The 27,850-nt window shown below is 43.0% G+C and overlaps 1 protein-coding gene and 1 non-coding gene across 3 annotated transcripts in view; both read right to left on the bottom strand.

The window, feature by feature from the left end:
- The window catches only part of LSM14A (LSM14A, mRNA processing body assembly factor), a 146,699-nt gene that overhangs the window by 37,107 nt on the left and 81,742 nt on the right, over positions 1-27,850 (bottom strand). The window contains exon 11 of one of the 2 annotated variants that reach the window (XM_023759862.1): positions 19,453-19,856. The exons of the other annotated variant lie outside the window; for it this stretch is intronic. The gene's annotated coding sequence lies outside the window, so the exon portion shown is untranslated. Of the gene's footprint in view, positions 1-19,452; positions 19,857-27,850 lie in introns of those variants that run through there. 2 annotated transcript variants of the gene reach the window in all.
- Positions 906-1,008, bottom strand: LOC111827440. Its single transcript, XR_002831020.1, has one exon. It is a non-coding gene; the product is annotated as a U6 spliceosomal RNA (small nuclear RNA).

Consider the following 27,850-nt stretch of genomic DNA (forward strand, 5'->3'; position numbering starts at 1 on the left):
GCAAACCCAGTCCTGCACTGTGGCTCGGGCTCCGGGAGAGGAGGGGGTCAGCTGCTTCCTCCAGAGATTTATTATTGTTAATTGATTACTGAAGTATTGAGCGCTGACTAGATGCCAGGACCTGACGGGCACTGTAGGACCGGGTAATTCCCTCACCCTCATAGGTTTACTCTCTAATGATGGAAACAACAAAATTGTCACAAATATGCGTGATGACCTAGTGCCAATTGTGACAAGTGGTAGGAGGGGAAAGTGGAAGAGGGAGGAGAGCGTCCCCTGACCTAGAGAAGGCGGGTGATCAAGAAATTCTTCGCCCAGGAAATGAGCAAGAGTTGAAGTCTTAAAGGAAAGAAGAAGAAACAGAAGAAAAGAAAAACTTGGAGAAGCTGGAAGAAAAGGCCATTTCCGCAAGAGAAGCAGCAGGTGTCTTCAAGGGCTTTGTATTCAAGAAACTAGGGTGGTGAGGTCTTACCTGAAAGCATTGGAAAACTGACTCTTAAGCAAGAGGCGATTTTACCATACTTGTGGATTTAAAGGGATTATGTGGGCTATATTGTGGGAGGCAAGAGTGCATGTAGATTTTTCACAGTATTATTCATAATCAAAAACGTAGAAACAACCCAAGTGTCCACCGATGGGTGAATGGATAAACAAAATTTGGTATATCCATACAACAGAATATTATTCAGACTTAAAAAAAGGACATTCTGACATATGCTACAAATCAATAAACTCTGAAGACATAAACAGGCGAAATAAGCCAGTCACAAAAACAAACAAACAAATATTCTATAATTCCACTTATATGAGGAACCCAGAATAGTCAAGTTTATATAGACAGAACAATAGAATGGTAGTTGCCAGGGTAGGGAAGCATAGGGAGCTTGTGTTTATTTTATTTATTTTTAAATATGGAATGCTTCATGAATTTGTGTGTCATTCTTGCACAGGGGCCATGCTAGTCTTCTCTGTATCATTCCAATTTTAATATATGTGCTGCAGAAGCAAGCAAGGGAGTTTGTATTTAATGGATACAGAGTTTCAGGTTGGGAAGATGAAAAAGTTCTGGAGATCAACATGGTGATGGTTGCAAAATAATGTGAATGTACTTAATGCCGCAAAACTATACATTTCAAAATGGTTATAATGGCCCTGGCTGATTTGGCTCAGTGGATAGAGCGTCAGCCTGGGGACTGGAGGGTCCCAGGTTCAATTCTGGTCAAGGGCACATGACCAGGTTGCGGGCTTGATCCCCATTAGGGGGGGTGAGGGAGGCAGCCAATCAATGATTCTCTCTCAGCATTGATGTCTCTCTCTTTCTCTATGCCGCTCTGAAATCAATGAATATCTTATCTAATAAAGAGAATATGCAAATTGACCATCATGCTGTAACAATTAAGATGGCTGCTGCACCCACAGCGGAGGAGGCAGGGATTCCGTAACACAAGATGGCTGTGCCCACAGCGGAGGCCGAGTTCCCGTAATGAGCCTTAACAAGCAATCAGCAGGGACCTGAGGCTGCATACCCCCTGCCTGGTGGGGCCTGACAGGGGACCTCAGGCCGCGCCCCCTGCCCCAGCGCCAGGCTGGGGGACCTGAGGCTGCACCCCCTCCCCGCCCAGTGGGCTTGACAGGGGTGGGGCCGGCTGGGTCTGGGTCTTGAGTGATTTTGAGGCACCACCGGTGTGCGGGGACTTGACTCTGGGTCCCGCAGCACGCCCCTGACTCTGACAGGAGGAAGATTTTCATATACATTTTACTAATTTTCTTACATCTCTGACACTTCTATTATAGAGAACAAGCAAATAGCAATATTAAAATATTTCCTCTAATTAATCCCCTTTTAATGTGAACAAACTTCATGCACCAGACCACTAGTGTGTGTGTGTGTGTGTGTGTGTGTGTGTGTATATATATATATATATATATATCCTATATAATAAAAGAGAAACATGCAAATTAACCATCCCTCTGCTACAGTCACCAGCCAATCAGAGTGAGTATGCAAATTAACCTGATAAAGATGGTGGTTAATTTGCATACACAGGTGTCAAGTGCCCCAGGAGGCGACGGCGGCCTCAGGCTCCCGAGACCATTGTCGGTCCCGGGAGGTGAGGCCACTCATACCTAGCCACACCCACGGGCTCCTGGGACCTTGCCAGTGGAGAGCAGAGTGGGAGAGCAGGCGGAGAGCAGGAGGTTTGGAGGACTTGGCAGAGCAGGAGACTAGTGGACATAGAGCAGAGCGAGAGAGAGAGGGCAGCTTGGAGAGTGCAGCTCCCTCTGTCACCCCAGCTTCCTCATCACAGCTGTGGAAACTGACAGCAGGGAGGAGGAAGTCCCACCCCCACAGAATCAGCCAGAATCAGCCTTTGGTCAGACAGCTCTCAGCGGCCTGACAGCCAGGACTCTCATTCACCTGCATCTCAGACCGTGACAGTAGAGAGGTGGGACTATGTCTAAAGAACAACTGTTGATACAACATTGCTCTGCAGCCGAAAGATGCCGGCGTTATTGACAGAAAATGTCTGCAGAGCAGTGTGCGTCTGATCTTGAAAGAAAGCGGTGCCTGTGACAGAATGTATCTGAAGACCAGCTACTGGAAAAACGTCGCTCTGATGCCGAAAAACACTGGCGTCATCAACAGAAAATGTCTAAAGACCAACGTGCCTTTGAATTTGAAAGAAGGCGGTGGCGACGACAGAATATGTCTAGAGAACAGTCATCAACAAGTACTACCAATACTGGTAGGAACTGCCTTCTCAGTGAAAATGGAGTACATGAGGATGCAATTCTCGAACATAGTTGTGGTGGAATGACTGTAGATGTGAATTTTGCCTATCACTAAATTTCTCTGATGAGAAACCAACCGATGGGAAATTTACTTGATGTTGTAGCAAAGGGAAAGTCTGTCCAAATGATATACATTTTCCAGATTACCCAGCATATTTAAAAAGATTAATGACAAATCAAGATTCTGACAGTAAAAATTTCATGGAAAATATTCCTTCCATAAATAGTTCTTTTGCTTTTGCTTCCATGGGTGCAAATATTGAATCGTCATCAGGATATGGGCCATACTGTTTTAGAATACACGGACAAGTTTATCACCATACTGGAACTTACAATCCTTCGGATGTTGTTTCTCAGAAGTTTGCTCAACTCTATATTTTGGATACAGCCAAAGCTACAAGTAAAAGATTAGCAATGCCAGAAAACCAAGGTTGCTCAGAAAGACTCATGATCAACATCAACAACCTCATGCATGAAATAAATGAATTAATAAAATCGTACAAGATGCTACATGAGGTAGAAAAGGAAGCCCAACCTGAAGCAGCAGCAAAAGGTATTGCTCCCACAGAAGTAACAATGGCAATTAAATATGATCGTAACAGTGACCCAGGTAGATATAATTCTCCCCATGTAACCAAGGTTGCTGTCATATTCAGAAACGAAGATGGAGAACCTCCTTTTGAAAGGGACTTGCTCATTCATTGTAAACCAGATCCCAATAATCCAAATGCCACTAAAATGAAACAAATCAATATCCTGTTTCCTACATGAGATGCAATGACATATCCTATTCTTTTCCCACACGGTGAAAAAGGCTGGGGAGCAGATATTGCATTAAGACTCAGAGACAACAGTGTCATCAACAATAATACTAGACAAAATGTAAGGACACGAGTCACACAAATACAGTATTATGGATTTCATCTCTCTGTGCGGGACACGTTCAATCCTATTTTAAATGCAGGAAAATTAACTCAACAGTTTATCATGGATTCATATTAAAAAATGGACGCCAATCAGATAAATTTCATCAAAGCAAACCAATCTAAGTTGAGAGTTGAAAAATATAGTTGTTTGATGGATTATCTCAAATCTAGATCTGAAAATGACAATGTGCCGATTGGTAAAATCATAATACTTCCATCATCTTTTGAGGGTAGTCCCAGAAATATGCAGCAGCGATATCAGGATGCTATGGCAATTGTAACGAAGTATGGCAAGCCCGATTTATTCATAACCATGACATGCAACCCCAAATGGGCAGATATTGCAAATAATTTACAATGCTGGCAAAAAGTTGAAAACAGACCTGACTTGGTAGCCAGAGTTTTTAATATTAAGCTGAATGCTCTTTTATTTTTTATAAATATATTTTATTGATTTTTTTACAGAGAGGAAGGGAGAGAGATAGAGAGTTAGAAACATCGATGAGAGAGAAACATCGATCAGCTGCCTCCTGCACATCTCCTACTGGGGATGTGCCCGCAACCCAGGTACATGCCCTTGATCGGAATCGAACCTAGGACCCTTGAGTCCGCAGGCCGACGCTCTATCCACTGAGCCAAACCGGTTTCGGCAAGCTGAATGCTCTTTTAAATGATATCTGTAAATTCCATTTATTTGGCAAAATAATAGCTAAAGTTCATGTCATTGAATTTCAGAAACGTGGACTGCCTCAAGCTCACATATTATTGATATTAGATAGTGAGTCCAAATTACATTCCTCTAATTAATTCTCTTTCAATGTGCACGAATTTCATGCACCGGGCTACTAGTGTGTGTGTGTGTGTGTGTGTGTGTGTGTGTATAATGGTATATTTTACCACAGTCTGTCAGTCAATAGATGTAGAGACCAGTCAGGAGGCTATTTTGATTATCCAAGCAAAAGGTGATCCTGATTTAGACCAGAACCTCCATATTATTTTTTTTGTTCTTGAAAATCTATAGATAAAAGTTTGACTATCACCTAGATTTTATTTATAAATTATATATATATGCACTAATATGCTATTTACATTATGAAACATACATAATAGTAAAAAGAATTTTCAAAGAAAAAAACAACAGTATATATAAGTTTTAGGCCCTGGCTGGGTAGCTCAGTTGGTTAGATATGCCAAGGTTGCAGGTTCGATCCTGTCAGGGCACATACAAGAATCAACCAACAGCTCAGTTGGTTGGGCATCACCCTGTGCACCAAAAGGTTGCTGGTTCTTCTGGTCAGGGCATATGCCTGGGTTGTGGGCTCCATCCCCAGTAGGGGGCATTCATGCAGAAGCATGCAGGGGGCAGCCAATCTATGTTCTCTCTCACATAGATATTTCTCTCTCTCTCCATTTCTTCCTCTTTCTAAAATTCAATTTAAAAAAAGAGTTCTAAGAGTTTCTTCCTGTTTCCCAGAAGATTGCCTTCTTATACGAGTGGGTATCTGAACCGCACTTTGAAAGCCACTCACAGACTGTGGTAGTGGCAATGGGGAATAAAGTCAATGATTAAACAGATATGGAGGGTCAGGAAGAGGAGGGAATCCTCAATTTCTTCTGGTTTCTGGAACTAATCATTGTATTGCTGACACATTGGTGGGAAGCCCCTGAAGAAGATGGAAGGGTGGAAGATGGGAAAAAAGGCCATGGCTGCCATTGTGAACATGACATCAAAAAGGAAGTACTAAGTAGGCACTGGGGAGAGTGCTAGGGATGCGACTGGGGCTTAGGTGGTCATTGAACTGTGGGTAGGAGCTGCAAGTGGGTATAGATTGAGGAGAGGCTATTTGGTGGTTGGTTTTTTAAGGAGGAAAAGACTAAAACATGTTTTCATGTCAGGAAGATATGACTGACAAAAAGAGAATAAGTATACAGGAGAGATATGCTCTGGTTCATCTTGTAAGATTCTGAAAAGGCTGTAGGGGGATCTAAAAAGCTTGATAAGCCCTGGCTGGGTTGCTTATTCCTCGGTTGGTTAGAACCTCATCCGGATAGGGTAGGATTGTATGCATAAATAGGTGGAACAGCAAATCGATGTCTCTCTCTTTCAAGTCAGTAAAAAATAAAACAAAATGCTTGGCAATGGATTTACCTCAGGCTGCAGCAAAGAGTGAGGGGCACTTGGGAACAGAGGTGTGAGGAGAGTGAAAAGGGTCTGAAAGCAGAAAGGTGAGTTGACAGGAGAAATGTGGTAGAATTTCTAAATTAGGATCTATTTCAGGTTGATAATCATTAATTCAGAATAGAACCCTCTTTCTATTGAGTGGCTTGCCCCAGCAGCTTTCAGGTAAAAGTGAAGAAGGTGGAGCAAGGATTTATCTGGGGGTTGAAAGACAGAGAAGGGGTAAGAGTATTACTGACATGATGGGCTGTGGAACCCAAGCTATGGGAGGAGGGATGTGATATGAAAGAGAACATCTGGGCTGGAGGAAGTGTTTCTGGGTGCTGGTGTCCGTCTTACGTAGGCTGGAAAAGGGACCAGAGATGATGATGGCTGGCTTCTGAGTGGACCAACTGTGGCTCCTGCAGTCTCAGGACAAGCCTGTCTTATATTTGAAGGTCCTAGCTCCTATTCCAGGCCCCAGAAGCCTCCAGTGTCCCATGCCTAGAGGCACTGGCTAACTGCCGGATGGGACTTTAAAGAGGCCCCCTTCCCATGTGGCAGGCTCTGATCCACATTCCCAACCACCGCTGCTCACTTCAGTCTAAACATGATGGTTGCAGAGTAAAGTTCTAGAAACCACTCGTGCTGGCACCATCTGGGCCCCTTCTGTAGACTTCAATCCAGGGCCAGGAGGTTCAAAGAACCATTCAGCCATACGCACAGTTCTTATTTGAGCTCAGTGTGAACATTGCCAACCTTGGGTGGCCTCTGTGGAGCCCTAACCCCTCAAGCTTACCTGAGGACATCTTGTACTGTGGACTTATCAAGTCCTCTTTGTGACTCCTCTGCAGTTATCATACCCACCTCATAAAGATTTGAACTATTTGTGTTCATTCATCAAACACACATTTATATAGAGAAGGAGGAGGAAAAAACACCCATGTGCCCACCACACAGGTTTGAGACACTTGTCACTTTATGTCACCTCTATTCCAAGCTCTCTTTTTAGAGTGCCAAGAAAAGAGGTTGGAGCCCACAGGGTCTAGAGATGGGGTTGGGCCCTTCTGGAGCCCTTGTCTTCAGGGACAAGCTGTGATCCTCCAGCTCTCCAGAGAAGTTTATGATTGAAGCCTCAACATGCACACAGGGATGACATGGTGCTCTAGAGATCACCAGACCAACACCTCAATTTGCTACTTAGGAGGCCAAGAAGGGCCAGGCCAGGGACAGGGTCTCCCTGAATCCACCCAGCACCCTGTGTATCTGGTTAGAGGCAGAATTGGAGCCAGATCCTGTGGAAGGGATGAGAGTCTTGGGGGTTACTGCTGGTGAGAAGAGAGCAGAACGAGGTATCAGAAGCTCCTCAGTGACTGAAGAGCCCTGAGTTAGTGAGATGGGCCCAAGATGCACCTTGACCTTGGCATGAGAAAATAAAAGCAGATTTGCTATGGCTAGCTTTCATGAGGGCTTCACATTTCTAATGTCAGAAGGGCTGAAGAATACAAACATCTCTAGAGGGGTTCATGAGGGATTAGAGAACTGGTTTTCTTAAGTAGGCAAAGTTCCTACTGTTGGCTGTGCACCCTTCATGGATGTAAAAGCCAGGGCTTCCAGGCTGGGCTTTAACACGTTACTTTTTAGTCGGCCTGTCTGAAAGAACCTTCAGGGAAGGAGTTTTCACAGCCAAGTGTTCTTGGGGGAGAGGGGCAGGGACAATGGTCTTGAGTTTAGAGAGAGTAAAATTTTTTATTTTACCTTATCAGTCTCCCTTAGGCAGAGTGTGGAAGCTGGAAGATGGGCTGAGAGCCCAGGAGGAGTAGCTGCATTCCAGAATCCACAGGATTTGGAAGAAAGTCTGGAGAGGGTTGGCCAGACGTTCTGTACACAGAGCAGCTGGCTGTCTGCTTAGTATGAAAAGGCTGGGGTAAGATCAGTCCAGTCTAGTTTGGGTGGTGTGGCCGGCAGGGAAGGGGGTGAGGGCAGAGTGGGTCATGTGCTGAAGAGCAAACTCAGTCTTCAGACTGCCTGGAGCCCACAGGGTCTAGAGATGGGCTCCTTTGAATGTAACCATCTGAGCATCCTGTTATCCTTTCTTCATTCCACCCTCCATTGGCTGGAAATGGTTGTGCTGTGGCCAAGAGGACCTTGCCAGGCACATCAGCTTCTGTCTCACCCCTACTTTTAAGATCCAGGTTGCCTTTGATTGTTTTGAGGGTTTTGGCTGGCCAGGAGCCTGGGAGATCTGATGTGTGGGTTGGACTGCAGGACTTCAGGCTCCTTCCCTTAGAACCAGGACAGGATGCCTGGTACCACCTTAGGGAACACGTAAGATACAGGAGGAGGGGCTGCCAGGGGACTCCCTGAGGGCTTTCCAGAGCTTGATGAAGCACAGGTTCCTGGATGTATGAGCTGCCAGATGCACTAGGGACCACGTTGGAGGCTCTGCCCACCATTTATCAGCTATGAAGGTGGAGAGGGATATTTTCCAGGCCCCCTAGACAGTCAGGGGTCCAAGAGTTTATGACCAGAAAAGGAAGGAAAAGTGTACTGGGGAGGTAACGAGGCAAGGTTCTGCTGTTGGTAGAGCCATAGGGGCTGTGGCCTTGAAGTCAAGCTACCCTGAAAGCCAAGGGCACCTCCAGTCTTATTTCAAAGCCAAGAGCCAAGGCCCTGCTGTCCTCAGATTCTAGTATGTGGAACTGGCCATGGGCACCACCCTAGCTCAGTGTCTATGCTGTGGTCTTGGTCTAGCAAAATGTGTCTCCCAAGGATTGTGGAAGGATAGTTTGCAGAGTCAACTCTGTCGCCTTGTAAAGAGTTTGGACTTGAATCTCTCAGATCTGCAAATTCTCCAGGGGCCAAGATAGAGGGGCATGAGAGATCTCTGTCAGTTTTGAGTGTGAGTAGACTTTCCTTTTGATTATCAAAATGTAATACTTCCAACACTTTGTCTCAGAAACAAGAGGGGCTTTATTAGCCCCAACCATAAAAAGCACTGTGGTCTCTGGATGGCTTTCCTTGGCAGTAGTCCTGATGCCTGGGAGTAACTTACAGACTGCCGCCCTGCTGCCCACTCTGGGCACAGTGGGAAGGAGGGCCTCAGGGGCTGGGTCTTCACTTCTTCAACACAAAGTGCCAGTCCTCCAACCCAACAACTCTGACGTTGCCATATGGTTCAAATCTGAGATTTTTATATGTGCTTGTCACTATTACAGTTTGGTTAGCATTCCAATTGGATCTTCAATTGCTAGCAAGCAGGAGGAGTAAAGTGCCACGAGCTGTTTCTGGTGGCATTGGTTGGTGACTTGTGCAACCTTGTACGGTCCCAGAGCTTGGACTCCCTCCCTAAGAGATCTGTGCTACTCATGTTTGACGTAGGTGCTGTATGGCAGGACCACACACAAGAATTTCCCTTCATCAAACAGCTGGCTGCCTCCCTTGTGGAATTTGGAAACCTGGTGTTCTAGCCAGGTGAGAGAACAGCGTGTGTAAGTGGTGAGTGGTCAAAGGGGTTTCTCCCCCGACTCACTCCAGAGAGATGGGCTCAGGGCCCAGGGCCCAGACCTCTAGCCTTCTCACTGCCCATGTTGTGCCTAACCTAAACTCTAACCCTGACCCCACAGAGCTACCAAATACTCATATCTTCCATTTAGGGGCAAAGCTGGGCAGAACTAAGTAACATTTTAAAAAAATATATATATTTTATTGATTTTTTACAGAGAGGAAGGGAAAGGGATAGAGAGCTAGAAACATCGATGAGAGAGAAACATCAATCAGCTGTCTCCTGCACACCCCCCACTGCGGATGTGCCCACAACCAAGGTACATGCCCTTGACCGGAATTGAACCTGGGACCCTTTAGTCCGCAGGCCGACGCGCTATCCACTGAGCCAAACGGTTAGGGCTAAATAACATTTTAAAGCCAAGTTACTAGAAATACTTGAGGAAAGGCTGAGTTTATCAACTAAAATTTGGCTTTTAACTTACAATGGTTTCAATCCATGAAAAATGCTGTTAAAGTGAAAATAATGAACTGTGATCACTGTACAGTGCAACAAGTGAGCCTGTAACACCACCCGGTTCTAAGATAATGAGGATCTAAGAGGGAGCTAATGAAACCAAAAGCCACCTTTGACTTGCCTTAGCTCTGAGCTTCTCCAGTCAACACTTAAAAGAAGCACCAAGGCCGTAACCAGTTTGGCTCAGTGGATAGAGGATTGGCCTGCGGACTGAGGGGTCCCAGGTTCGATTCTGGTCAAGGGCATGTACTTTGGTTGCGGGCACATCCCCAGTGGGGGGTGTGCAGGAGGCAGCTGATCGATGTTTCTCTCTCATCCATGTTTCTAATTCTCTAACCCTCTCCCTTCCTCTCTGTAAAAGGATCAATAAAAAAAAAAAAAAAAAAAGAATCACCAAGGCCCTAGCCGGTTTGGCTAAGTGGATAGAGTGTTAGCCTGCAGACTGAAGGGTCCTGGGTTCGATTCCAGTCAAGGGCACATGCCCAGGTTTTAGGCTGGACCCCCAGTAGGGACATGCAAGAGGCAGCCAATCAATGAATCTCTCTCATCATCGATATTTCTATCTTTCCCTCCCTCTCCCTTCCTCTCTGAAATCAATAAAAATATATTAAAACAATAAAATAAAAGAATTACCAAGGACACTAGTTTTATTGAAAGGGAGCCAGGTGGCCTTAAAAATATATGGAGAAACCCTGAATGAACCAAGTCCAGAAGATGTCATAGGTTTGGCCCACTCCCAGACAGGACTTTGGTTGGAGGGTTGTTTTTTTTAAATTTTTATTGACTTTAGAGAGGAGAAACATTGATTTGTTTTTCCACTTATTTATACATTCATTGGTTGATTCTTCTTTTTTAAAAAATATATTTTTATTGATTTCAGAGAGGAAGGGAGAGGGTGAGATAGAAACATCAATGATGAGAATCATTGATTGGTTGCCTCCTGCACACCCCCTACTGGGGATTGAACCCACAACCCAGGCATGTGCTCTTGACTAGAAGCGAACCTGGACCCTTCAATCCGCAGGCTAATGCTCTATCCACTGAGCCAAACCAGCCAGGGTTCATTGGTTGATTATTATATGTGCTTTGACTGGGGATCAAACCCACAACCTTGGGGTATTGAGATGACGCTCTAACCAACTGAGCTACTGGGACAAGGCCTTTTTATTTTTTACATTAAAATTGCTTTCCCGCCCTGACCGGTTTGGCTCGGTGGATAGAGCGTTGGCCTGTGGACTGAAGGGTTTCAGGTTTGATTCCGGTCAAGGGCATGTACCTTGGTTGCGGGCACATCCCCAGTGGGGGGTGTGAAGGAGGCAGCTGATCGATGTTTCGCTCTCATCGATGTTTCTAACTCTCTATCCCTCTCCTTTCCTCTCTGTGAAAAATCAATGGAATGTATTTAAAAAAAATTGCTTTCCCAATTACAGTTTACATTTAATATTATTTTGTGTTAGTTTCAGGCATACATCATAGTGGTTAGACAATCATATACTTTACAAAGTGTTCCACTGGACACCATATTTTTATTATAATACTAGGGGCCTGGCACACAAATTCGTGCGTGAGTACGGTCCCTAGGCCTGTCCTGTGATCAGGGCCACCTTCCCCAGCTGCCTGCAGCCGGCCTCACACCCCACCGCCACCCACCCCTGGTTCCCTGTTTGCCGGCTGGGGGGAGGAACCGAGAGGTCAGCCATTCTGCCCGCTCCCTGGTCCTGCCCCCCACCCCAGTTCCCTGTTTGCCATTGGGTGATTGGAGCCTGCCAGCCGGGGAACAGGACCAAGAGGTGGTCAGTGCGCCTCATAGTGACTGGTTGAGCGGTCGTTCTGCCATTAGGGTCAATTTGCATATTACCCTTTTATTATATAGGGTTATTGACATTTCCTATGCTGTACTTTATTTACATCCCTGTGACTATTTTGTAATTACCAATCTGTACTTCTCAATCCCTTCACTTTTTTCACCCAGTCCTTCAACCCTCCTCCCTTCTGGCAACTAGTCTGTTCTCTGAAGGTTGGGGGGCTCTAAGTTGTTTGAAAGCATGACCTCATGGGACTCCTCTTCCAGGAAGCCTTCTCTGAAATCCCCAACTCTGTACTTTCCCAGTTATAGTATTTATCTCACAAATATGTTTTTGCTTCTTCTGGACTATGAGGTTAGATATCCATCTCATACTCAATTGTATTTCCAGCACCTGGTGCTGTATATAGCAAACATCAAGCATTCACTAAGTGACTTCCTCCTTTATTTAATAAATTTCTGAGCACTTACTAAGGGCCAGGCACTGTGCTGAGTACTGGGGATGAAGTGGTGAATAAGATAAAAGTGATCCTAAACTCACTTGGTGGGGAAGACATTTAAACAAACAAAAAGACAAAGATAATCATAACATAAACATGCAAGCACAATTGGGACATGTTGAGTGAAGAAAATGTAAGAGTGCTAGAAGACTATTGCAAGGAAAACTTAAAGCATTCTGGAAGGCATCCCTGAAAAGGGAATGATTAAATTGACATTTGAAGAATGAGAAGCAGTTGCTTTTTTGTTTTTTTGTTTTTTGGTGGGGGGGGGGGGAGGGGGGGAGGGGAAGACCTGTGGTAAAACTGCCTGTGCAAAAGCCCTGAAGAAAGGATTTGGCTCATTTTAGGCATCCAGGGAAGGCTAGGGGAGTTCTCCAGGGAATACATCATACAAGGCAGGATGGGAAGGATAGAACTATTTCTTAAGAGACACAAAATTACTGAAGAGTTTGATGCAAAAATTTGTGTTTCCATAGCACTGGGGTGGGAGGACAGAAGCAGAGGGAGTTAGAAAGGCATTCAGGGGCCTGTGTGTGGTATCAGAGGGGCAGAGCAATGGGGAAAATCAAGGCCCCCTTCCATGTATCTTTTATATTGACATTTAACAAAACACTCAAATCTTAAGTACACAGTTCAAATGATCACTTATGTATACATACATACTATCCCCACCACCCAATCCTATCTAATAAAAGAGTAATATGCAAATTGCCCTGACCGGTTTGGCTCAGTGGATAGAGCGTCGGCCTGCGGACTGAAGGGTCCCAGGTTCGATTCCGGTCAAGGGCACGTACCTTGGTTGCGGGCACATCCCCAGTGGGGAGTGTGTGGGAGGCAGCTGATTGATGTTTCTCTCTCATCAATGTTTCTAGCTCTCTATCCCTCTCCCTTCCTCTCTGTAAAAAATCAATAAAATATATTTTTTTTTAAAAAAAGAGTAATATGCAAATTAACCATCAATCCCTCACTCTGTCACTCCCTCACTCAGTCACAAAGATGGCGGCGGACACGGAGCTGGAGTGAGCAGGAGGATTGGGTTGCTCCCAGCAATGGAGGAAGCCAAGGTTCCCACCTGCCCTGGCCGGACCTGGGCTCTGCTCAAGGCTACAAGTTTCAATTATAGAAGATAAATAAATCCCAGATACCTGCATCCAGCCGGTGGGCATGGCCAGCCTGAAAACAGCCCTCAGCCCCTCACCCAGGCTGGCCAGGCACCCCAGCAGGACCCCCACCTGATCCAGGACACCCTTCAGGGCAAACCAGCCGGCCCCCACCTGTGCACCAGGCCTCTATCCTATATAATAAAAGGGTAATATGCAAATTGACCCTAACAGCAGAACGACTGGGAATGACTGGTCACTATGACACACACTGACCACCAGGGTCCAGACGCTCAATGCAGGAGCTGCCCCCTGGTGGTCAGGGCGCTCCTACAGTGGGAGCTCTGCTCAGCCACAAGCCAGGCTGACGGCTGCCAGCACAGCGGTGGTGGTGGGAGCCTCTCCCGCCTTCTCAGCAGTGCTAAGGATGTCTGACTGCAGCTTAGGGCTGCTCCCCGCTGGCAAGTGGACATCCCCCGAGGGCTCCCGGGCTGCCAGAGGGATGTCTGACATCCCCCGAGGGCTGCCGGGCTGCCAGAGGGATGTCTGACTGCCAGCTTAGGCCCAATCCCCCGAGGGGTCCCAGACCTCAAGAGGGCACAGGCCGGGCTGAGAGACCCCCCCCCCCCCCGAGTGCACAAATTTTTGTGCACTGGGCCTCTAGTCAAGATATAAAATACTTTATTTAGCAGGCCCAACCTCCCCCAAAGATGATTACTATTTCATCTCTCCCCGTAGGTTAGTTTTGCCAATTTTGAGTTTCATGTAAATGAAATCATACAGAATATACTCTTTTGTGTCTGGCTTCATTCACTCATCATATTGTCAGAGATTCACTTATATTGTGTGGAGCAAGTTTTTATTTTCTCTTGTATTCCATTGATAAATATACCACTATCTATTGATTCTACTGTTGTCGGACATTCGAAATTATTTCCAGGTTTTGGCTATTATGATTACTATGCACATTCTTGTACAAGTCTTTTGGTGGACATAAGCCAATCACTTCTATTGGGTATGTACCCAACAGGGAAACTGCTGCGTCAGAAATATATTTAGCTTTAGTATATATTGCCCATTTGTTTCCCAAAGTGACTGTACCTGTTTACACTTCCACCATTTTACATCCCAGTTCTTCCACTTTCTCACCCACACTTCACATCATAGTCTTTTAAAAAGTTTCAGTCACGCCCAAACCGGTTTGACTCAGTGGATAGAACGTCAGCCTATGGACTGAAGGGTCCCCAGTTCCATTCTGGTCATGGGCGCATGCCCTGGTTGCTGTCCTGGTAGGGAGCGTGCAGAAGGCAGCTGACAGGTGATTCTCATCACCGATGTTTCTGTCACTCTCTCCCTCTCCCTTCCTCTCTAAAATCAATAAAAATATATATTAAAAAAAAGTTTCAGTCACTTTTGTGGGGGTAGAATGGCATTGCTTTGTGGTTTTAATTTGCATTTTCTTGAGGATAAAGTGTCAAGAACCTTTCATATGTTTATTAGAGTTTTCAATATCCTCTTGTGTTAAAGATAAAAAAATTCAATTGTTGATCCTTTTTCTTTAAAAAACTGATTTTTTAAAAAATGTGTCTTTATTGATTTCAGAGAGGAAAGGAGAGAGAGAAACATCAATGATGAGAGAGAACCATGGATCAGTTGCCTCCTACACGCCCCACACTGGGGATCAAGCCCAGTGTGGGGATCAACCTGGGCATGTGCCCTGACTGGGAATCGAACCCCAACCTCCTGGTTCATAGGTCGATGCCCAACCACCGAGCCATGCGGGTTGGGCTAAAAAACTGATTTTTAAGCTCTCTATATATTCTGGATTATGAGCTCTTTGATGACTAATATTACATAATGCAAATATCTTCTCCCAGGCTGTGGCTCCCATTTTCATTCTCTTAATGTCTTTTGATAAACAAATTTTGTCTTAATGAAGTCATTTATCAATATTTTGTCTTTTATAGTTATCACTTTTTGTGTCCTCTTTGCCTAGTCCAAGGTCCTGAAGATATGCTCTTATTTTTTTCTCAGAAATATTTTCAGTATAGATGTCTTGCATATTTTTTCCCCTTTCTCTAATAGTTCACTTATTAGTTTGTAGATTTGACACCAGTCTCAAGAGGAAAGAGTTCAATATTTCACCAGTACATATAATGTTGGCTGTACATCTTTTATTAGATTAGTAAGATTTCCATTTATTTCTAATTTGCTGAGGTTTTCCTTTAATCTCCTTTCTTTTGAAAAGGCTGAAGAATGTGTGCACACGCTGTTTGTTCATTTGGTGTTGGTGTTTGTTAGGAGACCAAATGTGAAAAGATGCCAGTCTACTGCTGAAGGCACCCTGGGGCTCATGCCAGCAATTGGGGTATTGCCAGGCTTTTCACTAAATCTCTGTGGGCTTATCATTGCCAGGTCCTCTGGCTGTCCTTTCCCAAAGTTGGCTGTGGCAGACATTACTTGCACTTACTCATGTTTAGTTTTATACTTCCCTCCCTGACTCCTTAAGTTAAATGAGAAGTTCAAGTTGGGGTAATGCAGAAACGAGCATGTCTGACAGCTCCTTTCCATTCCTGGGTAGAGAAAGCAGCTATCTTCTGATGGCACTACAGAGAGACACCAGGAGAGTTCCATCTCAGTTCAATGGAAGTCAGAAGACTCCAGGATTTTCATATTTAAACCAAGTAGCAGCTGGGAGAGAAAAGCTGGCCCAGACACTAGGTATGATTTGAGCAGAAGTCATGACCTAGGATGATGAAAGCTGCAGAGCAAATCCATTGACAGTCTGGAATCGAGACACATGGACACTACCAGGGAGAGGTTATTCTAAGTATGGGTTGGCATGGCATTTCTTGCTTTGTTAAGAAGCCTTTAGACACTTGTAGAGACTAGGCCTGGGATTCTAATCATTCCCAACCTAGATATAAGCCCAGTGCCAGATTATGGGTAGTTGTGAATCCTAATTGGAAGCTGAGCTGGATCTCCAGGCTGTCCACAGCAGTGGCAGTGCTGGACATGTGGATTCACTACTGCTGAACAGCAGTTAGCCACAGCAGTTAGCAACTGCCGGTGTGCAGTTGCCCTGCTAGCTCACAGCCCTGTGACTTATTTTTAGATCTGTGGCTCAGAGGCCTAGACCAGGACTGAGGCCTTAAGGAGAGAAGAGGCCCTGCTCAGGGGCTGCCTCTTGTGAGTACAGGTCTTGCTGTTTGACACCATGATCACATCCATATCAGACCATAGTTGCAGTGATACAATTTCCAATAGGACACCATTTCTTGAGGCCACCATATTAGATGTCTTAAGACATGTATGATTTGACAATCAGATTTGTGTTCCCAAAGGTTCATTTTGGCTACTGCACACACAATGATTTGGAGGAGTGTAGTATAGATGGTGACCAATGAGGAGGTAGTAGTACCATCAAGAGTTAAAGGTGATTCACAATAGAGCAGTGGTTCTCAACCTTGGCTGCACATTAGAATCACCTGGAATCTTTTTAAAATCCTGATTTCTGGCCCCATCCTCCGGAAATTCTGTTTCTTTGTACTAATGTGTGGCCCCAACATTAGTCACAAAGAAACAGAATTTCGGAGGATGAGGCCAGAAATCAGGATTTTAAAAAGATTCCCAGGTGATTCTAATGTGCAGCCAAGGTTGAAAACCACTGCACTAGAGGCAAACAGATTTCCGCTTTAAGATGGTAAACCAACTACAAATGTCTACAAATGTTTACCTTCTTTTTTAAAAGACATTAATATGTTAATAAATGAGTGAAATGATATTTATAATATAAATAGAACTGGGCAGGGAGGAATCTGTGAGGTATTTTTCCAACAAATTTCTAGACTGATGAGAACAGAATAAGTACGGTGACCAAGGGCAGAGAAGGTGCCTGGACCAGGCCCGGAGTGCTAGCGTGTAGGAGGAGCTACTCACCTGGAGCTCTGAAATGCTTCAGACTCTGAGGCAGCAGGTGTGACAGAAGGCAGAGTAAAAAGGAGGCTTGAAATCAGGAAAACTACTCTAAGGTCTGTCTGCACAAGCAGTGACCAATCCTGTGCCTCACTGTTGCAATTAGAATGACCTATAATTAGGCAACAAACTCCTGAGAAACACAAACAGTAAAAGGAAGACTCTTCTCTGCAGGTATCAGTGGGATCTGGAACTAATGGCATCTTTGAACAAAGCCCCCTGGAATTCAGACATCTTGAGGACAAAAATCACTACCTGAAAGCAAACCTTGCCAGAAGATAAATCCTGGCCACATACTAGTATAGAGCTCTAGGACAACTAACTCTTCTGCCTTCTAAGATATTTGAATAAAGTCTACTTTAGGAAGGAGATTAACAATCAGAATAAGGAAAGAAAATGAGGAAAAAACTAAGACAGCCCTGGCTGGTGTGGCTCAGTTTGATTCCCTGTCATATGGGAGGCAAGTGATTCATGTTTCTCTCTCTCTCCCTTCTTCTCTCTCTAAAAAATCAATAAAATATATATATATTAAAAAAACAAACAAAAGACTAAGACACAAAGGATGGATTCAACAGTTCATATCTGAGTAAAAGAACATGGTGGATTGCATCAAATAAAATATTTAAGAAATAATAAATGAACAAGCTAAAGGAAAGACACAATCTTTAAATCAAAGGTCCATGAACTACCCAGCATAACACTGGATAAAAAAAAAAAAAAGACCCATACCCACAGAAGTCATTATAAAATTTCTTAACACAAAAGGTAGTGCTAAGTTTCCAGAGAAGAAAAACACACATCATATTTAAAGAAAAAGAATCAGATTGACATTGGATTTAGCAGTACTGCATGTTAGATGAAGGATCAGCAACTGACCTAAGAACGGTTTTATGGACAAAAAGGGGCCACATACTAACCTGACTAGCTCAGGGAAGGCCTGCTTGGCAGTTTTGCAAACTCAAAGACCTAAAGTAAACACAAAAGGATGGTCTGAAATTAAAATTTTAACTAAAAGCAGTTATGGTGGGTAGTCATTTCCTAGGCCTGTATCTTCACTGACAAAGATCAACTTTGATCTTAACTGAGCCTATTGTCCTTTTGCCTGTAAGATAACATACCTTTGGAATGTCAGGATAACTTGTAACTTCCCCTTTTTTAGACCCCTCAGGGCACAACCAATGCACCAAGGCAGAGACCATAAATTCCCTCATTGTTGTTATCATGTTAATTATTAACAATCTTCTACCCACTTATGTAAATGTATAAAACTAGGTGAAAAACCATCATTCTCTGGAGCATTATCTTAATTCCTTGAGATTCTGCTTCCTGACAATTTGGCTCAAATAAACTCACAAAAATTCTTTGGATTTGAATGTTTAACAGTTTTTATATTTTTAAAGGCTTGTTAAATAAAAAGAAGATGGAACTTTACTATTTGAAACTTTACTTTCTTAGAAAGCTCCCTAAGGAAGAATTCTATAAGCAAGGGAACAGAAAACATGCCACCCAGGAAACTGTGATTCTAACTTATAAGAGCAATGAAGAGAAATCCCAGGATACTACTTTGCTGAAGATCTTGAAAGCAACATGTTTGGATTTTAGCAGGATGGTGGAGGGTTATAGAACAACTGTCTCTAGGAAACAAAGAGACTTCATAGACTAAATTAAATAAATAGTATGGTTGAGTGTTAGGGAAATCTTTATTATAAGATAAAGGCAACAAATACAAGCAAAAAGGAAGAGCATTCAGAATCTCTAAGAAAAACAACCCAACAAAAAAAAAAACTGTAGAGAAAATAATGGTCCAAGAAAAAATGGGCTAAATTAGATTAGAAAATCTGTGAACTCAAGAATGGAACAAATTCCAAGTAATAGAGACTATGAAAGAAAGATGGAAAAACAATTTAAAAACTGGAGAAGGTCCAATCATGAAGCAAACTAAAATGTAGATGCTTTTTCATGGCTGGTGTGGTGCAGTTAGTTGGGCGCCATCCTGTTGCCAGGAAAGGTTGCGGGTTTGATTCCTGGTCAGGGCCCAGGCCCAGGATGCGGGCTCGATCCTGGGTAAGGGATGTGCAGTGGGCAGATAGATGTTTTACTCTCACATCGATGTTTCTCTCTCCCTTCCTTCCTCTCTCTAAAACAAAGCAATGAAAAGTCTTAAAAAGAGATGAGTTTTGAATTTATGAAAGACAATCCATTTAATCATGATCATAGTAATATCTTTTTTCAAGGTACAGTATTTATGATTACAACTGTAGGGAAGGCATACCACTTGGCTCTGTGCTGAAGAATTCTTATAAAATCATAGCAGAATATTGTTTATTATTTTCAGCTTTTAAAGTCACCAACATGTAATTAAGGCAATTCTTAATGGCAGGAAGAATAACATTTTGTAAGAAAGAAAATACAGATGGGATTTATACTACTTGGCTCATTCAAAATGATGTTTACTTAGTAAGTAATATATATTAGCTATAACCAAGTATTACGGTAAGTACATTAATAAGATACAGAGCGATGATGTGTGAATCTGTGTCTGTGTGAGGTTAAGACAGTATATCTTCATATCAGGAGGTCTGTAGTTGATAAACAGGTAAATAAACAAAGTAAACAACAGTTCATATAGGCTCTTCCTAATGATATATTAATAAGGGGACACAGGTCTCCTTATTCATATAAGGTCTTTCTCTCTCTCTCTCTCTCTCTCTCTCTCTCTCTCTCTCTCTCACACACACACACACACACACACACACACAATTTAGAGAGGAACACTTTCTAGAATACAAATAAACAAAAGTATTTGTCTTTAAGGAAGAGAAGCAGACTGACTATATACTATTTTGTTTCATTTTCATTACTATGTACAGGTATTATTCAATAAAAACAACAACCCACTTTTCCCCCCTAATACAAAAAGAGCTCCTGTAAATAACTAAGAAAAGACCAACATCCAAGAAGAAAAAAAAATCAAGCAATATTTATAAGCAGTTCACACAAAAGAAGTACTAATAACTTATGAAAAAATGTTCAACCTCACGCAACATGAAATGCATAGGGTACCAAGGTAACATTTTTCAATTATAAGACTGGCAAGCTCTGACCGGGTGCTCAGTGGTTAGAGCTTTGGTCTGCATATGGAAGGGTTGCGGTTCAATCCTGGTCAAGGGCACATACTATGCTTGCAGGCTTGATCCCCAGCCCCAGTCAGGGCATTTGTGGGAGGTAACCAATTGATGTGTGTCTCACATCAACTCTTCTCTCTCTCCCCGCTCCCTTCCATTCTCTCTAAAAATCAATGAAAAAAATATCCCAGGTGAGGATTAACAACAACAAAAAGACTGGCAAAAGTTTTCAAAAGTGTGATAACATCATACTGGTGAATATGGGGTAACAGACACCCTCAAAAACTGGCTAAAGTGTAAATTGCTATATATCTCTATTGAGGGGGATACAGGAATATTAGAATTACAAAGCTATGTCTCCCGTTATCTAGAATTTCCAGTTATTGGATTTGTTTTACAGATAAATTCACCATTTATTAAATGATTCATGAAGGTTCTTCATTACAGCACTTTGTACTAGCAAAAATTGGAAACATGGAGAGGGTAACTGTAAGTCTGAGGGACAATGAGAAGAAGACTTCACTGTATCCTATTATTTATTTTTGACCTGTGTGAATGCATGCATTAAAGCCTTGGCCAGAGGACAAATCTGCTGAGGATACCACACTGGCCACCACACCACAGGGCTCACCACGAAGGCCTCTGCAATAGATTCAGTATTGGAAGTCTAAGCCTCATGTTCCAACTGACAGGGAGCCAGGAGAACCACTCTGGATTAGTGCACTGGCCTCCAACCCAGCCGCCCTGCTTCTTGCCCTATTATATAGTTTATTCTCAACACAGCAGCCAAGATTCCTTGTAAATTAAGTCAAACTGTCATTCCTCTCCTCAAAACCCCAAAATTGCTCCCACCTTAGGATAAATAACAATCATTATAGTTGCCCCCAATGTTCCCTTTCTAACCTCAAATGCTACCATCCTTTCCCCACTCACTTCACTCCAGCTATTCTAAGTTCGCTCCTGCTTCAGACGCTTTGCAGCTATAGTTTCTTTTTCTTTTTTAAATGTTTTTTAATTGATTTTAGACAAGAAGGGAGAGGAAGAGAGAGAGACAGACAGACAGAGAGAAACATCAATCATGAGAATCAATTGGCTGCCTCTTGCATGCTCCCCTCTGGGGATCAAGCCCACAACTGGGGCATATGCCCTGACCAGGAATTGAACTCTGACCTCCTGGTTCATGGGTCGACGCTCAACTACTGAGCCACACCGGTGGGGCACAGCTACATTCTTTTGCTTGAATATTCAATCGCCTTTTTGAGTCATTTCTCAAATGTCAGCTTTTTATGTCTTTTTTTTTAAAACCCCATACCCGAGGATATGCTTATTATTTTAGAGAAAGGAACGAAGAGAGAGAGAGAGAGAGAAGACAGACATTGGTATGAATCTATCCTTTGCCTCCTGTACATTCCCTGACCCGGGATCGAGCCCACAACCTTTTGTTGCATGGGACGACGCTCCAACTGAGCCACCCGGCCAGGATTCCCTAACCCCGTGGTTGGCAAACTGCGGCTCGCGAGCCACATACGGCTCTTTGGCCCCTTGAGTGTGGCTCTTCCTAAGCCTTAGGAGTACCTTAATTAAGTTAATAACAATGTACCTACCTATATAGTTTAAGTTTAAAAAATTTGGCTCTCAAAAGAAATTTCAATCGTTGTACTGTTGATATTTGGCTCTGTTGACTAATGAGTTTGCCGACCACTGCCCTAACCTATTTTAAATTGGAAGCAGCAATTCCCCTCCAGCCCATACACTTATCTCCATCCCCATTCCTGGCTTTTTCTCCAAGCACTTAAGCATCTTCTTAGCATATTACATATTTTACTACTTTATCTCTCAAATATAAACTCTAATAAGGGTTGGGTTTCTTTTTCTCACTGCTGCTTACCCTGCAATTGCAACAGTACCTCTTTTATAATAAGGGCTCAAATATTTGTTGAACAAACTGTTTCTCCTTTCCCATACTAAATCAGCAAAACTGAAAACAGAATATAGGTAGGAAGGAATAAGACTGTTAGCATGACTATTGTCTTTCATGATAAACCTTTTTGAGGAATTTAAATTAAAACACATACATGGCCCTAACTAGTGTGGGTGGCTCAGTTGATTGAGTGTCATACTGTACACTGAAAGGTTGACAGTTGGATTCCTGGTCAGGGCACATATAAAGGGTTTGGGTTCCATCTGTGGTTAGGGTATGTACGGGAGACAACCCACCAATGTATCTCTCTCACATGGATGTTTCTCTCTCTCTTTCCCTTCCTCTCTCTCTAAAATCAGTTAAAACAACAAAAAAACCCCACATTCATGTACACATATCTCTCATCAAAATAATTTAAACATTTTTAATAAATAGATATTAGATATATTTAGGAAGAATTGATAGAACTTGGTAATAGGTGTGATGCTGGTGCAGAATTGAAAGAAACAGTGTTGAAATGACTTCCAGATTTCTGGCATACTCATGTTAGTAGATGGTGCCCACTGGAAGAAAAGTAGAGATTACTTCAAAATTTGAGAGGCCTTCAAGTAAAGGTATCAAGAAGTCAGATCTAGATTCAGAAAAGAGAATTGTGCCAGACATGTGAATCTGAAAATAATTCTTCATAGGCGTTGCTGCCAGAGAGAGTATGCAGCTTAAAAAGGAGAAAAAAGCTAAAGAACTCTGAGGAACACACTTTCAAGATGGGGTGGTGGAGAAATCAAGTAAACAGAATGAGGAACAGTAGCTAGAGAGGGGAGGAGAAAAACCATATGAATATAGTATCCAGGAAGATAAGAGTATTTTAAGAAGGAAGAGGTCAACCGTATGGAATGCTTCTGTAAAACAAACAAGAGAGGAAAACTGAAGAGGCTCATTGGAGATCATTGGTGACCTTACCAAAAGGAGTAGATCAAATGCATTAAGAAGTGAAAGGGAGATCATCTTGACAGTTAAAGAGCTAAGTAGGAGCTGATAAGATGTAGGATTCAAGCCAAAACCGGTTTGGCTCAGTGGATAGAGCATTGGCCTGCGGACTGAAAGGTCTCAGGTTCGATTCCAGTCAAGGGCATGTACCTGGGTTGCGGGCACATCCCCAGTAGGAGATGTGCAGGAGGCAGCTGATTGATATTTCTGACTCTCTATCTCTCTCCCTTCCTCTCTGTAAAAAATCAATAAAATATATTTTAAAAAAAGAAGATGTAGGATTCAAGCATAATTTTCTTAAAATAGGAGTTCATAACATAATTACTAAATATGCAACATAATTACATGCTAATTTATGAATATTAACACATTATTATGCTATATAGAATGTCAGCTTAAAAATTAAATGTGAACAGAAAGGATCCATTATTAAGGAAGAAGTTGAAGATAAAGAGGTAAATCAGTGTTTTAAGCCTGGAGTTAAGGAGCTAGAGCACAAGCAATTTTTTGATGTTGTTTTCATGCTATTTTTATTGGGCCACCAGAAAAAGGCTAAACTGTGGATGAGATTGGTTTAGAGAGTATAAGTGCTTTGAGGCAGTTTCTAATAAATATACTGTAGTTCTCTCTGAAATAAGATGGCTAGGCCATTTGATGACTGAAGTGATTACAAAAAGGTACTAAGTTTTGCTGGCAATGTGAGGGCCCAGTAGAGAGCAGTAATCAGATTTATAGAGGTACTAATTTACTCATTTGTGATTATTTTCCACAGGAAAAAGCCCTCTGGGTGAATACTGACAATGTGGATGCTTTCAGAGTTGAAGTTTCTCTAGGTAGGAGCAGAAGCAGCTCAAAAGAGGCACAAGGGTAGGGTTGGTGTGGTTCAGTGGTTGAGCGTAGATTTATGAACCAGGAGGCCATGACACATGACCAGGTTGGGGGCTTGATCCCCAGGAGAGGGTGTGCTTGAGGCACAGACAATAATTGATGATTCTCTCTCATCATTGATATTTCTATCTCTCTCCCTCTCCCTTCTTCTCTCTGAAATCAACAAAAACATATCTTAAAAAAAAGAAAAAAAGAGGAGCGAGGAAGTTTAGATTATTTGCAAGATAGATGAAGGATCATGGAGTCTAGGCTGGTTGGAGATGGTGTTGGGGAAAGCAAAAGAGAGAGCTGATGAATGCAAAGTAGAGAGCACTGTTTTTAAAAAGTTCTTTCTTTGTTTTCTTAAAAAAATATTTTTATTGATTTCAGAGAGAGGAAGTGAGAGGGAGATAGAAACATCAATGATGAGAGATAATCACCGATCAGCTGCCTCCTGCACACCCACCACTGGGGATTGAGCAGGCAACCCAGGCATGTGCCCTGACTGGGAATCCAACCATGACCTCCTGGTTCATAGGTCCACGCTCAACGACTGAGCCAAATCGGCTGGGCAAAAAGTTATTTCTTGACGAAATGAGTGATGCCAGAGGAATGGCTACGTAAGTGCGTGTCGCTTCCTACTCCCCTGATATTTCAACAAGTTAACCATCTATCTATAATTCAATAAAGAAGTCCATGCTCAACACAGATGCATGCCTGAGACCTGCACACTAAAACACGGAAAGGCGGGCTTCCTGGGATAACGGGGAGACAAGTGAGGAAAGCACAGATATGGCTACAGACACAGCCCTGCAGCGCAGGGAGTCTCCAGTGCAGCTGGAAACTCCCAGCCTGGCCAGGAAAGGGGAGAAAGCTGGCTGTGGTAGCAGGCACTTCCTTAGGCTGGGAGGAACAGAGAGCTGTGTGGGGCAGCACCACAAGGCAACCTGTGAGTAGCAAGAGAGGACACCGAGTTGTGGGCACGCTGCGAATAGGGTCTGAGTCACGCCAGCAAGCAGCAAGAGTGAACAGAGTCAGCAAATGCCCGCCCAAGCAGCTCCCCACTGCTGGGCCTGGCGGTGGTGTTTCAGACAAAGAAAGGAAATCACAGAGCCCTGCCGCTGATTAGATTCCCAAAACTCACCTCCCATTGCCCTTGGAGTTGCTCCAGGAGCATATTATGTATAAACCAAGAGCGTTTCCCTCTGTGATTGAACCCCAGGAGGGGTGCTTTGGCTGGAACTGTGGAGGTTAGGGGTACCCATTGGTAGGGGCAAAACAAACTCCACCCTCAAGCAGCAGAGACTTGTACTATCTTATGGAAGCCACAGAGGCTCAAAAAAGTGAGGCCACAGAGGTAAGAATCGTGCAATTCAACGCCATCTACTGAAGCATAGTAGAAGACCTCCTCAGAGATAAATGCAAAAACAAAGGAGGACAGAAAATACCATGAAGAACCAGAGTAACGAAAATGACCAGAAAGATAATGAAAAATCCCCAGAAAGTAGGCTGGAACAAATGGAATTATGTGATATAAATGACAGAGATTTTAACATTGCAGTTCTGAAAATACTCAACTAGATGTGAGAAAATACTGACAGGCAATTCAGTGCACTCAGAAAACAAATCAATGAACAAAATGAATATTTCTCTAAGGAGATCGAAACTTTAAAAACAAACATAACAGAACTCCTGGAAATGAAGCAAGCAGTTAAGGAGATCAGAGTAAACTGTTGAGCCTAGAAAACAGAACCAATAAGTTAGTGGAAAGAACTAGTGATATTGAAGGTAAGAATTAAGAAATGATGCAGGGGGAAGAAGAGAGACCCAAGAATAAAGAAAAATGAAAGAGCTCTAAAGACCTCTCTAACTGAACCATAGCAGAATCATAGGCATTGCGAAGGAGGAAGAGAGGGAGCAAGAAATGGAGATTCTATTAAAACAAATAGTGGATGAGAACTTCCCATATCTATGGAAAGAACTAGATCCTTGAATCCAAAAAATAAATCAATCCAAAATGGCCCTCTCCAAGACACTTGGTAATGAAGCTGTCAAAAATTAATGGCAAATAAATAATTCTCAAAGTAGCCAGGGAAAAGAAGGAAGTGACCTACAAAGGAAAACCCATCAGAATTTCATCCAACTTCTCAGAAGAAAATCTACAAACCAGAAGAGAGTGGAACCAAATATTCAATGAGAGAAATTACCAGTCACAAATATTATATCCAGCAAATTATCCTTTAAATATGAAGGAGAAAGAAGGACATTCCCAGACATACAAAAGCTGAGGGATTTTATCACCAGAAAACCTCCACTGCAGGAAATACTCAAGGGAGTTATTCTATCTGAAACAAAGAACATAAGGTCACAACACTAGGAGTAAGAGCACCAAAAAACTTACAGCATAAACAGGGATAATCTGTGACAACAAAAACATACAAAGGGAAAAGTCTGAATTGGCAAAGGAAAATGAAGATCAGATGCACTCAAAAGGGAAAAAACCATGATACATATGCAATTTCACTTTTTATAAACCTAATTGTAACCACACACAAAAATCTCCAAAACAGGACATATAACTTAAAAAAAAGAGGAAAGATGTAGGGAAGACCATAAAAAACCCCCAAAAACCAAAAACAACAGACAGAAGCATAAAGGAGGCACAGAATACCAAAAAACGAAAGATAAAATGGCCATAGGAAATCCTCATACATCAATAACTACCCTAAATGTAAATGGTCTATAAATTCACCAGTAAAAAGGCACAGAGTAGCAACAGGGGATTAAAAAACAAAACCCAACCATATGCTGCATACAAGAGACACATCTAAACAGCAAAGACAAAGGTAGATTCAAAGTAAAAGGGTGGAAAATGATTCTTCAAGCAAATAATATCCACAAAAAAGCAGACGTAGCCATACTTACATCTGACAAAAGAGATTGCTAGATAACAAAGATAACAAGAGACAAAGATGGACACTTTATAATGATAAAGGGAACACTAAATCAAGAAAACATAACACTTCTTTTAAAAATATATTTTTATTGATTTCAGAGAGGAAAGGAGAGGGAGATAGACAGACATCAATGATGAGAGCGAATCATAGACCAGCTGCCTTCGGCACACCCCACACTGGGGACTGAGCCGGCAACCTGGACATGTGCCCTGACTGTGAATCAAACCTTCCCTTTCTGGTTCATAAGTCGACGCTCAACCACTGAGCCTCACCGTCCAGGCAACACTTCTTAATATATATGCACCCAACCAGGGAGCAGCTACTCACAGAACTAAAAGGAGAAACAGATTAAAACACAATCATAGTTGGAGACCTTAATAGTCCATTCACAGCTCGGGGGACCCCAATGGAACCCGCCTTGGCTGGTCTGGTGCCGCCCGCTTGCCAGACCCGCCCCCCCACTGCCACTGCAGGTCGGGGCCTGGGGGCAGCTCCTGTGTTGAGCGTCTGCCCCCTGGTGGTCAGTGCGCATCATAGTGATCGGTCGTTCCACTGTTTGGTCAATTTGCATATTAGGCTTTTATTATATAGGAGGATAGTGCTGGAAGTCCTAGCCTGAGCAATAAGAGAAAGAAATAAAACGCATCAAAATAGGGAAGGAAGAAGTCAAACTGTCACTTTTTGCCGATGATATGATGCTGTATATAGAAAACCCT

Source organism: Myotis lucifugus, unplaced genomic scaffold (assembly GCF_000147115.1).
Source record: "Myotis lucifugus unplaced genomic scaffold, Myoluc2.0 scaffold_164, whole genome shotgun sequence".
NCBI classification, from domain to species: domain Eukaryota; kingdom Metazoa; phylum Chordata; class Mammalia; order Chiroptera; family Vespertilionidae; genus Myotis; species Myotis lucifugus.